The sequence below is a fragment of the Odontesthes bonariensis genome, chromosome 1, assembly GCF_027942865.1.
Source record: "Odontesthes bonariensis isolate fOdoBon6 chromosome 1, fOdoBon6.hap1, whole genome shotgun sequence".
NCBI classification, from domain to species: Eukaryota; Metazoa; Chordata; class Actinopteri; order Atheriniformes; family Atherinopsidae; genus Odontesthes; species Odontesthes bonariensis.
This window is the reverse complement of record NC_134506.1, coordinates 36,163,622-36,177,225: the sequence shown is the minus strand read 5'-3', so window position 1 is coordinate 36,177,225 and position 13,604 is coordinate 36,163,622. Positions and strand designations below refer to the sequence as shown.

General features: G+C 41.6%; 1 protein-coding gene across 1 annotated transcript in view; it reads right to left on the bottom strand.

Annotated features, from left to right (window-relative positions):
• Positions 1 to 862, bottom strand: part of znf609b (zinc finger protein 609b) — an 86,280-nt gene extending 85,418 nt beyond the window's left edge. Inside the window, exon 1 of the mRNA XM_075465731.1 lies at positions 430 to 862. The gene's annotated coding sequence lies outside the window, so the exon portion shown is untranslated. The remainder of the gene's footprint in view (positions 1 to 429) is intronic.
• Positions 863 to 13,604: the final 12,742 nt, after the last annotated feature.

Genomic DNA, 13,604 nt, shown 5'->3' with positions numbered 1-13,604 from the left:
CTGAAAGGGGGCTTTATTCGTGTAGACAGGCATGTGTTTTCTACAGTTACTAAATGTCATTGTCCCCGTGGCGACGGCTAACTATCGCCTCCCTCCAGTTAAACGATTGTAGTGAGCAGTCCTTTAACGTTTAACTCACATTTAGCTGCCTATTTTACATGTATCCGTGGTAAAAAGAAGTACAAGAAGCTAACAGAGCTATCTTAGCTCGGTGTAATGAGCTAGTGTGACTGTAACGTTAGCTAACTGGCACAGTGAAACAATGAGCTCAGAGTGCAGTCAGTCAGCCTTGGCTAGCAGCTTGCTGCTGCATGCTGTGTTGGCTACATGGTGTAAAGCTAGCCTGCCTGCCTGCCTTGCACGCAAGGCTAACGTTAAATGGCTAACGAGTCGTAGCACTGTTAACAATGAGAAAATGGACCAACTTACCGACTTAACTAAACACTCCTATTCCAAACCGTGGTCTGTCCATGGTGGTGTGCGCTCCATAAAAAGAAAAAATAAGGATAAACGAGACTGAATTAAAATAAAAAACTCTACAAAATGTGAAGGTCTTGAAACCAGTGGCAATGCACTCCCCAAGACATCCAACACAAGAGGAGGGGAGGCCAGCGATTCACTGGACTTCTGCCATCACACTTCGAGACACCGTCCACAGCGAAAACAGCCTAGGCGGGAGCGCATTTTTATCGCTGCGGTCTAAAGCCCGACACAAGTCCGCTGCTCTCCCGCGACCTTCCTGCAATTAATCCAACAGTAAATAGCTTTCCATCCAGGTTAATTCCTTCGTATTCGCCGTTTCTATTCGAGCACCGTGCTAAGTCTTCGTGTGGGAACTGATACAATGTAGTCAACCAGCAGCAGCGGGAGCGGTTAGGAAAGCCAGGACAGGCACGTGCCTGCCGGATTGAACTGCGCTCCGCGGCGCGCGGGCGGAAAACATGGAACTGGATTAACTGCGTGGACTGTGATTTAACGGGTCTGGTTTTCATGGAGGAAAAATTCACCAGTACAACCAGGTGCCACGAGACGAGTTTTTTTTTTTTTTTTAGGAGCTTTAACGGCATTTGTACGGAAGAGTATTAGGGCCAGGCAAAAGAAAAAATAATAATATTTTGCCTGTCGAGAATAAAGTCGACATTTTGAGAATAAAGTCGGAATGTCGAGAATAAAGTCAAATTTTCGAGAAAAAAGTCAACTCCTCTGGTCCATCATCTAATTACTTTATTCTCGACATGTCGACTTTATTCTCGACAGGCAAAATATAAATATTTTTTCTTATGCCTGGCCCTATTACTCTTCCGTAAATTTTTGTGGTGGACGGGGGCAGAACTGTTTCCAGGATTTTAGAAACATTGAGGTCACGACTTCAAGTCCCATCAATCCACAACATTTAAGTTTGTTTCAAAGATTTGGCCACAAGGTCTTAATTGAAATTCTACTTGGAAATTATCTATCTCCTACCTCACAAGTTTATTTGGCCCAAAAACCCGTCAAATTGAATCACAATAACATAAAAAAATAACTTGAATCTGCTGATAAAACCATGAACGAGTGTTAAATTGTTAATTAGATATAAACAAAAACAATATTTAGTGAATAACCTTTTACTAGCTGATACAACAATAAATCAATTGCGATTCTGGCCACAATCCATCATCATCGTTTTAATCTATCAATTACACCATCTATTAACTAATCAATTGTTTGTCTACAAAATATCTAAAAAAAAAGTGCAGTCAGCACCTAAAATCAAAGTACTAATTTACAAAGATAAACAAAACCTGAAATATTTATTTGTTGTATGAAAAATCTCTTTTGTTGGGATGTTTTTTGTGTTTTGTATTAATAAAGTCGTAAATAGGTTTCTCAACTTTAAAAAAAAAAAGCCATCAGGTCTGTAGAAGCAAGCACTGATACGTGGGTTTTACCTCTGTTGTATACCTGTATGTGCTTTACATACGGTGGTTTTTGATCCTGCTTTTCCTCCTGACCTTTCCCAGAGACTAAGTGGCCGAACAGTCCATTGGAGCGCACTAACCGATGACCTACAGAGCTTATCTGAAATAATAAAGCGGGTGTCATGCTGGAGGAGAGTAAACACCAGTCAAAGGGGATTTTTCACAACCTGGCAACCTAATCATTGTTGCCATCAGTGGATTATAAATTATCAAAAAGCTTCCGTAGGTGATGAATTTCACATTAATGAAACTGTTACTTAAACATAGACAGCTCATATGTATGATGTGTTATTAGAAAGTGGCAACATTAAAACGATCTATCATAAAGATTTCTCAATGGATTTAGTTCAGAGAACAGGAAGTAAATGAGCAGCTTGTTTGAAATCCTGATTGCACACACACACACACACACAAAAAAAAAATCAATGCAGGGGTCAAAACTTGATATGTTTAAAGCAAACTGGATGCGTTACCGTATCAACTGCCTGTGCCATGTTCTAATATCAGTGAAGGGAATCTATCAACAAATAACCGAAGGAGGATTTCTCAGAGAACAATGAGCCATAAAAAAAGCTATCGACAATGAGACCTTTTCATATATGTCACAGTTCCAGCTCTCACAGCTCCACAAATAACCTTTCATGTTTACCAGCTTCAAACACCACGAAGGCTTTAAGTCGTTGTCTCGCTCCGGCGCTGGTTTCCCAGGCAACAAGAATATGATAATGTTGCCTTTGACATGACAGAAGGAATCATCTCGCTAACAAACAGAGACAACAGGCACAGGGAGGGCTTGGGGAGAGGCAGGGGAGGGGGCTGAATTAATGGACTCATTTTCACACAGAGGGAAACGCAGCAGCAGCAGCTACTCACCATCCTCCATCTTCCTCTATTGCCTCCGAAGCATTCCTGCTGGCAGGCACACTCTTGCTTTCCCCAGGGAACAGCCAGCCTCCATTGGAAAGCTAAATAACAGTCGGCAGCCAGCAGGGACTGGAGGGGACAGAAATCTGATGATGGCTGCCCTTCAAGGCTGCGGTTCCAAACCAAGTATGAGCTTCACACCATCTTAAACCTGAAATGAACAAGCTGTGTGGATGCCATGTGTTTTCCATCGCTGAAAAAGGCCTAATCAGCCAGCCGTGTGGAAATCACAGAGAGGCTGGCTCGATTCATGTGATCATCTTTCCATTACTCTATAAAAGAGACTGTAAAACCCTGAAGCCCGTCTCAGAGAGACTTAATCTTTAGCACTTTTGAAAATGTGTTGAGTAACACCCGTGTAGCACATTTATATATGTCAGGAAAATAGTCATTCCCAAGACTGACACAGACTACTGAAATACTGCAGAAGTATTAGTTGGTCTTCTCATTTTACTCACAACTGTGAGCCGTCTGAAATTGTCTGCCATGAAATTTATGATCCCCAGAGGATGAATCACAACTTCTCACTTAGCCATGAGTTTAAACTGCTTGTTTGAGGGGCAACCTGGTCCCATGGGTAAAATGTTTTTTTGTGTTTTCTGTTTCTGGAACCCACAGATGTAAGTAATGTCGATGTTTCTGGACAAAAGCTCTAAGATGAAAAAGCCCTATCCTGCCCTAAGAACGAGGCTGGTGATTGTTTAGAATTAGGTGTTTTAGCTGAGAAACATTTTAAAAATCCTAAACCTTGTGTTCTCAAATGGTGCTGCACTGGTGGCAGCCTGATGCGGCAGCTATATGGACATATAGTCTTTCTTAAGCACCTTCCTGAGAATCCTGAGAAATATCCTGAGATTTTGTAATGAGCTTTTTTTCTGTGAAAACAACGTCTTTTTTAAACATTATTTGGAATGATTTATGTTTGTAATTTTGGCCTTTCTTCACACCCGTTATGATGCATAACCATGGCAACAGGAAAGTTGTTTACATGTGAGAGCAGCTGATTGAGCTTTCCAAAGCCCAAGTAATAAGATCCTAGATGCAGATGAGTTCAAGAGAAAACGTCAAGGATGCAGGGTAGGAACAAAATGGGGAGAAAGGAAGAGGAAGTTTACAATCACTTCCCTTGATCATCATGGGGAATGTTAGCGACTGGTGGAAAATGGACAAGCTGGGAACCATGATGAGGATACTGCAGAAATATCCGGACGGCAGCATTATTACTATTTTTTTCATCAAGACATGGCTGCAGGAACATCACTAACACCTCTTCCCTCACCTTTGAGACTACATATTGCAGAGAGAGACTGCAGACAAAGAGGTAACTGTTCAGGAGGAGAGATTTCAGTGCTTGTTAACAACAGATGGCGTAATCCTATACATGTCACTGAGAACGAGTGTCTCTGCATCATGTTGTCTACTAAGCGAGTTCTCCGAGTTACCTGGCAGCACTGTGTATGACATCATTACCTAAGATGGTGCCAAGCTTCAAAAACAACACCCCAACCCACTGATTGTAATATCTAAAGATTTCTACCACACCTTTCTGCTAGTCAGTTGTTCCGGATTAAGAAAATATTATTGAATTGAATTGAAAAAGCAACATCCTTCTATGGCTACTTTGCTCTTAGTTTTTTTGTTCATTAACTGAAATGTCCCATCAGCTTAACCTGACACGTCTTGTCAGGTTTTTGGAAAAGAACAAGTTTACGCTTCCAGAAGGTATTTTAGAGGTGACTCGATGAAGAGTCTTCAATCGATGAGATCTACGGAAAGAAGCAAGTTGGTGAAATCTAACTTTTGCCCTCAGGTAAGAAGTGAAAACATATTTTCCACTGAGAAAATACCCTTTTCACCTAATGTAATTCTTTGCTTTGCTTTCAGCGAAGATATGCACTCCAGTTGTGAAATGAATGCTGGTAAGGCAGCATCCTCAAGAGCCTATTTTGTGTTGCAGTTGCTGTTTATTGCAACTGTAGACTGCATGTCAGGAATGAAGTCAAAGCAAAAGTGCTTTAAAGCTGCACTTTATCAGAAGACCAGGTAAGACCAACTTATATGGTTGCAAATAGAAGCTCTTTCATGCAGAAAATCTTTTGGAAATCATTTCTCACTTGATTTGTGACATCAGAAGACATTTTCTTGATGAGCCTGTGGTCTTAATCACGAGTTTCACACCTCATTTAATTGAAGATGATATCCAGATTGTTGGTTATGGTCATATTTAGAATGAAAAAAAAACAAGAGTATGCATTAGGGCAGAAAATGCTGTTATTCACAGGCTGCTGAGGCAGAGAGTACATTACTGGCACTGTTAATGGTAAGGCCCATCAATCACACGTTGTTTGGTTTCAAAGATGGCAATAGCCAAGTCTTTCAACTTGAGCTATAAAATGGGAGTCAACAAACCAATGGGTGATATTCATGGTGGCTACTTAGTTTGGACAGTCTTAGGTGCCAGATGTGGTTTAAAACAACTAAGATATATTGGTTAGCTAGTTAACAATCAACATTCATGTCCTCTTAAAGGTGAAGTGAAACAGCCTTTGTGCTCCCTTAGCTCCAAGTTTTTAATTTGTTAGATTCTTTAAAAGGTGGACAACAGTGTTTAGTTATGTGAGTATGTTGAAGTGTTTGAGTAAGTTAGTGTGGCATCACCCGCTGGTTCGAGGATCATCATTTTGTTGCCTCAAGCTTGTTCTTTGGCCATTACCACGTTGGGTTTCCAGATGCAGAGGTGGTACGCAGGGGGTGGATCTGATAGAACCCAAGGACACCTTACAGCTTTCTAACCACGGCACTCATCAGTCATTCAAAGTAGTCACAACCTTAAAGGGATAGTTCGCCTCTTTTGACATGAAGCTGTATGACATCCCATATTAGCAATATCATCTATGAACATTTTCTTACCCCCCGCTGCTTCCTGTGAGCCGAGTTCCAGCCTCGTTTTGGCGTTGACGAAGGTAGTCCGGCTAGTTGGCTGGGGCCACAAAAATAAAGCGTCTTGCTTCTCAAAACAATATGCGTTCAAAAGAGTAATACATTTACATCATAAAATCGTTCTTCCAGAAAAAGTCAGACCTCACAATCGCTTGACGCTATTTTCTCTCTACCTTCATATCAATGCGTTTAGCCACCTAGCGATAGCTGCACCTGTTACGGTGTTTACTGCTTGGAAGCAGGGGAGTGCTCGACCTGCTCTTCGGTCTGCACAGTCTACACAGCCCGTAGTGATACGAAGGTAGAGAGAAAATAGCGCCAAGCGATTGTGAGGTCTGACTTTTTCTGGATGAACGATTTTGTGATGCAAATGTATTACTCTTTTGAACGCATATTGTTTTGAGAAGCAAAACGCTTTATTTTCGGGACCCTAGCAAACTAGCCGGACTACCTGCGTCAACGCCAAAACGAGGCCGGAAATCAGCTCACAGGACGCAGCAGGGGGCAAGTCAGATTCAATAAATAATATTGCTAGTAGGGGATGTCATACAGCTTCATGTCAAAAGAGGCGAACTATCCCTTTAACAGTGCATGACTATGAGCTCATTGAGTTCATTTAAACTGGTGAATTACTTTATGGCAACTCGTCCAGCTGCCATAAACATGGAAAGCAGTTATAGAGAGCAGAGCAATTTTTGTGTTAAACTATAAAAATGTTTATTCTAGCAGTAAAATTAGCCATCTTAACACGGTGGTCTTTAGGGGTTGACTGTTTGAGCAAGCCTTGAGTTCCTTCTTTGAGTAACTGTAGGTTTTGGCATTTCCGTGTTGGCTTCTTCTTTTTAGCCTTGGAAGTTGCCACTCGGGTACACATTACATTTGAATAACATCAGTGAGTTTGCATTGAATATTTCAGCAGCCTCACAGAAAGACTAGCTTGGCAGCACACTGTGTATGATATCACTCCTTGTTCACCACAGCGTGCAGTATGTTTACCTTGTGCCATTTTAAACGAGCATCTTAAGTCGGAGTGTGAACTCCCACAATGGAAAGAAAATAGTAGTTTACACTCTTCTATAACAACTATGTCATAAAAAACAATCTTAAACTGTTTCAAGATGACAACAGAGCGACTTTATGGCTGTTAAGAATGATGCAAAATAATAGGTCCATGATTTACATTGTCTATTTTATGGGGAGTATAGATAGAGGGTGCAGGAGATTGAGATGGACAAGGAGATGTGTTGCAAACACCTGTGAGGGTCACCTGCTATTAATGTTTCATGGATGGAGGGCAGACAATAACATTAACTCCAGAGAAATGACTCTTCTTTAGCATGAGGTCGACCAAGAACCAAGAATTATTCAAACACATAAAGAATATGTTGTACTTCGGACCAATCCCAGGTTAAAAAATGTTACCTGAATATCACAAGAAAAGGTAATAACAAAGGAGACATAAAGTGAATTAGTCTCTTAACGGATTTCTCCGTCTTTAACACGCGATCCGTGCCACTCCACTGGCAAAAATTAGATCAAGCATGGAAGCAGTGACATCTTTTACTGTGTGTTCTAAATTAGTCTGAAATGTCTTATTTAGGACAAACTTGGGTTGTGACCCAATTAGTCAAACAGCAATCATGCCACAGTATCTGCAAAGACACATCTAACTCTACGACATCTTACAAAAGAGCTTTATTTTCTATTTTGTGTGGCTGCAATGCATTGTTTTCTTAACTGTTATCTGGCTGTTTCTCCAAATTTTGTCACAAATCTCCATTAAATTTGAACAGAAAAAGAGCACATATGGAAGCCTGTGGCTAAATCAGGTTTGTATTTACTGTCACCACATGGTAATATGTAAACAGTTAATCCCGGGAAATCATGTTATGTGTCTGCCTGCTCTGAGAAAACAGAAGCCTAGAAGGGACTACTTAACATTTTCAGAGCTTGACAAAACACTATGTTCAGATATTTAGCCTTACTGACAGGAGAGGCCTTGAAGACAGCCTCTGAATAGAAATGCAGCAATACACGAGAATTTCTTGATGGGGGGGGAGGTGTCCCTGGACATGGATTTTACTCTAATGTGCTGACCCATGAGTCACTTTAGTAATTTCACTGTGTGTTTCTGTTGTTTCTGTTGGGAAAATCAATGTAGCCATAATTCTTAGTGACCTCTTTCTATATTTGTGTGGTTACAGATAGCCTCATCCACTAAGTCAAAAGGTCATGGGCTATATTGATCACTTATCAGTAGATCTTTAGAAATGGTGGCAAATGAAAGCCATTTGCCACGGGAAATCAATTTTCAATTGAATTTATGCATCTGCTCTCCTTTTGAGGACTCCTAAAAGTCAGCAGTTTTTTTTTTTTTTTAAGAGCTTTGCTCTTTTCTTTGCCTGGTTTTTCTCTGATCACAATCATTTATGGGATTTATAGATCAGATATTAACATTTACTCAGTAGCAAACAAGTCGCAGCGCTTCGTGAGCTTAGATCTCCATGTTTTTACCCCTCTGGTCATGAGAGAATATAGACTTTCGAAGGTTCGTGCACTTCCATTCTGCTTTGGGGAACCACCTTTGGACTAAGATAGAGATACTGTCAGGATTTCCTGTGTTTCCTGACTGGAGGTTAGTCTGGAGCTGGAACCAATTACCTACACACCTGCAATCAATGGAGCCTCGTCTACACCGACTCTCTTCACCCATAAAGTCCTGGTTCAGTCCTCCACTCGTCGCCAGATCGTCTGCATACCTTCAGTGGTATTGCCACTGACAGTATTGTCTTCGCATGTTACTGATCTTTATTTCCCTGTCTTCAGCTCCTGGTCCCAGCTACTCACCTGCCCTGCCGTGTTCTCCCTGGAATCCCTCTTCTACACCACCAAGCCGCCAGCCTCCCTCACAACAGATCTGTCTCTGGATTCCACACCTACCGGCTACTGATCCATCTCCATTGTCCTGCGCCTCTGTTACCCGTGTCTTGGCAATAAACCGTTTTTTTACCACCACCTCTGAGCCTTTTGTGTTTGTGTCTGAACTAGTGTGTCCAGTAATGGACTGCCGTGACAGATGCAATAGAAATAGAAGGAGTTATACTCTCTTTTTTTTTTTTAGCCCAATTTCTACATTCAGGTCAATAGGACATTCATAGATATGATCAGAAGTGCTTTATGCAACCAACCCTTCGGGACTGTGAACAAACGTATGTGTACCCACTTTGATATTTTATGGAAAATCTGGAAACAGCTAACCTGACTCCGTCCAAGAATAACATAAACCATCTACCACCAAAAAAAATAAAACCCGCTTTGTGTTTCTGTTTACCAGCTGCTGCACATTGTTCACCAAAACTATTCCTTATATTTATCTACAGTGTAAAGTTCTGAGGTTGGTCTCTGTTGATTGAGCGAAAATGTGGGGCACTGTGTGTGTTTGATATGTTGTTCGGGTAATGAGGGCCTTTTGAAGTGGTTTTAACTGCATCAAATCCTGCTGTCAAATTGTCTTAAATGAGCAAATATTGACAATATCCTTTCCAAAATATTTCCTTTGTGCAGCCACCCCGGCTCGACAGGCAGCGCTCTGTGACGGATTATGGGCTGGATGAGCCATAAGCTGTTCCCAGGTTGTATTGTTCCCCAGCCTGCCACCACCTCTTGAAGTGCTCCAAAGCCTAATTCCTCTTCCAGGCCTGTGAGGATGGGGGGATGGGACCCTGTGCCCTCAGACCAATCAGTCTCTCAGCAAGCACACAAAGGTCCTGCTGCTTCAACAACTGGAAACTTGGCTTGATGGCGAGGAGGGCAAACTGTTGGACTGGAGTCAATTACATTTCATTTCAATCAGGAAATTCAGCTGGGCATCTTTTTCAGCCCAAATGATGAATAGCCACATTACCCTTTTTTCTAAAATGTCTGATTGAAATTTGAACCTCAGCTAAGTGGATGAACGCTGGATGGTGACAGGGATTTCAGCAGGAGTTCTTACTCAGAAACAGGTGGTGCTCAAAATTGGATGATGCCATGCTTGTTATATTGCTTCATCTACTCTGATTAGTTCCTCTCCTCTGTTCACCAGCTTCATTAGCAGCAGGGTGGTTGGTGTGTGATGTAGCAGAAGCTTCATGCTGCGTCCCATTTGCCGCTGAAGCCGGAACTCGGAGCTGGGAGTGATGTCACACCTGAGTTGACCATGTTCCAGTTGGAAGTCAGTAAACAAATGGGATTAGCTTATTATTGTGCTCACACAACAGGCTGACTGCTGTTAGCTATACAAGCTGATAAGGCATTATAGTGGTGATGTGCTCACTGATAGGGTTTGGACGGTAATATGTGCCTGACTAATTTAACGAAACACTAGGTGACAGATGTGCTTATGAACAGTTTATCACTGGAGCCATCATCACTTTTTAACGTGCGGGGGAGCCATGTTGGATTTTCAGGTCAGGGCTGGATTTCTGAGTTAGAAATCCAACCTTGGGGGGTTCACTTCTCCACTTTAACCTTGATAATTTGACTTCAGAGTTTAACCGGGAGGCACAGTTACACACTTTCCGTATGTTCCTTTTGTTTTACCTGAACATTGCGTTTATAGGACATAAGAGGAAAAAACAAAAAAAAACTGAATTATTTTGTTAGCTGAACTTTTAAAATGCATACTAGTTCCCATTCTGAACACACAAGAGGAGGCAGGTAACAACAAAGATTGAGAAGCTGAATTTCCAGTTAAATTGCTCCCATTCGCACATTTTTGTTTCTTCCGTTTTAACGAGTCAGAAATGATCCCTGAAAAGCAGCTCATTAAGTCAACATGTCACCTCGCGTTAGCTTAAAGCGTTTCCAGACTGTCTGCCCACGATGATCTCCCACAGAGAAAGTCAGACGTAGCAGAATGACTTGAATGTTTTCTCACACAGTCCATCCACAGTGTTGGACCAACTTCAGTCAATAACGTGATTCCCCTCTCGTGGATGTAAACTGTTACAAGGACGGTGGTCCAGTTAAATGGGTGGATTGAGGTGTACCGGTAGCTCGATTTAACTGTGCAAGTTTAAAGTGTTTTCGCTACCTCACTGAGGAGACACATTTTGTAGTTTTAAAAAGGTAAATGTTGACATTTTTACCACATCATGTCAAACGTTTTCAGTCTATCAGACGGACACTTTGACTACTGAGCCATACTGTTGTAATATGTGCAGACATGGTCTTACTGAAATAATCAAGGTCTTCCTATTTGAAAGGCATCACAAGTTTCTCCAAAAACCTGTAGAATGAGTTTGGCATTCATGGTGCCTTCTAAGATATGCACCTCCAACCATAGGGATGGGAATTGAGAACCGGTTCCCAGTGTTTCAGTTCCTTGGAATCGTTTGGCGATTTTGCAAACGATTCCCTTATCGATTCCAGTGGGCGTGAATGACGAGTCCAGTGCAGCCAGCAGTCAACAGTAAACATGGCGCCCAAGCGGCTCGAAAGTTTGATTACACATCCCTAAAGAAGACGACAACAGGGCAACTTGCAAAGTGAATATTTCACCAAAGGGAGGAAATACTACCAACATGCAATAACTATGAATGAATGTCGCGTTTTCGATCCGCTCCGGACTAACGTTGGTGAATCTGAACCCAGCAACGTTAGCATGTCCTCGGCTAACACTGCAGGTAACTAACTAACAAACACTAACTATCATGTTAGCGCCATTGTAATACCTGTCATACCGGTCATGACTTGTGTTACTTCTAAACTAAACAAAGTTGATGCTAATCGACCGGTTTGTTTTCCTTTTTCTCCAAATGAGAATCGATAAGGGAACCGATAAAGAACCGAATCGTTAAGCAGAATCGAAAATGTTATTGGAATCGTAAAAATCTTATCACTTCCCATCCCTAACCATCACTGCAACTTGCTTTTAAACTATGTGCTGCCAACAGGCTACATGGTACCTCTTTTTTTTTTTTTTTCATCTCAGGAGACTCAGCCCTAATTAAATGCATTTGGCATGAGGGAAGTTGGTGTTTATGGATCTTATTTTTAGGATAGAGTTTAAATTTGCATTTGTGGATGAACTGTATTCACTGACAACGGTTACAAACGCTCCTGAGCCCATGCAGTGAATATACTGGTTTTAATGTAGCGCTGCCTAAGAGCCTGAGGATCCTCACCATCCTGTACAGCTTTTTAGTCTTGTCCCATATGGACAGAGATTTCTGTGGACTCTTTGAATTTGATAATCACATTGCAAGGTGTGGATGATGAAACCATTGAGAAACATTATTCTTAAAGGCTGAGCTTTTAGTTAAGTGGAATGACTCAGTGTCTTTGTGAGCTTCTTTTTTTATACCCACTTGTGGTACAATTAAAAACAAAATAGGTCAGTTTCAACATTTGATGTAGCCTTCGCTCTATGTTCAATCGAATACAAAGAATTACATCCCGCTGTCATTTACATTTTACGCATATTTTTTAGTAAAAGGGTTTGTATGAACTTTCCTTCTTTTACCTTTGATGGCAAAATCAATATAAACCTCGAATCTGAAGCCAGAGCCACTCAAGCTGCTGGTTGAAGACTGAAAATAGGAGGCATTAACGACCCCGCTGTTATCCAGAAATTAAACACAAAAACTTAAATGTATGATGCACTACAGGATTTATTCGTGGCTTTGAGTGGTTGCCAGGCACCCTGCATAGGCTCTTGGAAGTTACTGCTCCGCGCCAAGAACTAGTCTGGCACATGGACCTCCATATAACAGCAAATTACCACTTTTTTTTTTTTTTTTAACAAACTTCTCATCCGGCTTCACCCAAGAGAGTGAAAAAAGCACACGTAGACATGATTTCCTGCTGCCATTTCATCCGTCGGTTTGGCCTTTTTGGCGATTTGAATAGATCGCATCGAGCCTTTCTTCAACATAAGTACATCACATCATCTTTTGTGCATGGAAAAACCAACAGCACATGATCTCATGGTGTTTATCTAAAGAGGCTTAGTAAAAACTGCATGTGCTTAATTGTTCAACATAACAGCAAACAGCCCTGTTTATCTGAACTTGGATGTCTGTTCCCATCCGGAGAAATGCCCCCAATCAGCAAGACAGAGGAAAAGGCCACCCACGGGGCAAGTAGCTGTCATCGCTGATTCACAGGGGGGGCTCAGTTTGGTAAATTCTTAGGCAACCTCTGACAAAAAAAAACAAAAAACACCTTCTATTGAGAATCTTTACAAAAGAGTCCTCTTACATTCACTGGCTGGGAGATTACCAAGAGGGCTGGTGCAATTATGCGTTCTCATGCTGAATGGAGTGGAGCAGAGTTGTGGCTAATCTGCAACTCAAACAAGAGTAAATCTAAGCTAATCAACAGTGAATTACAATGCTAGGCACAGGCAAAAACATAACAACCCAGGATGGGTGTGTGTGTGTGTGTGTGTGCGTGCGTGCTGGTGAATCACGCTATGCTTTTCAAAGCATGGTGAAACACGCCCTCAGGCTTGAAAGAGCTTAGTCAAAGAGCCACTCAACACATTTGGAGGGAATAAACACAGCAATGCAAGGAGAAGTGAAATGTTGAAACACAAAATTACATGGCACATGAAATTCATCAAACGCAGCCAGTCACAACAGAGCATAATAAGAGCTTGTGTGTGCAGTCGGTGCACGGAGGGTTAAAATGAACTACAGTGTACGTATACGTTTAGCGATTCTACGGCCAACCCACCCCCGTCAGAGTGATCCTACCTGAAGAGAATTTTGAAAGGCTGTATTAAAAGGGACCACA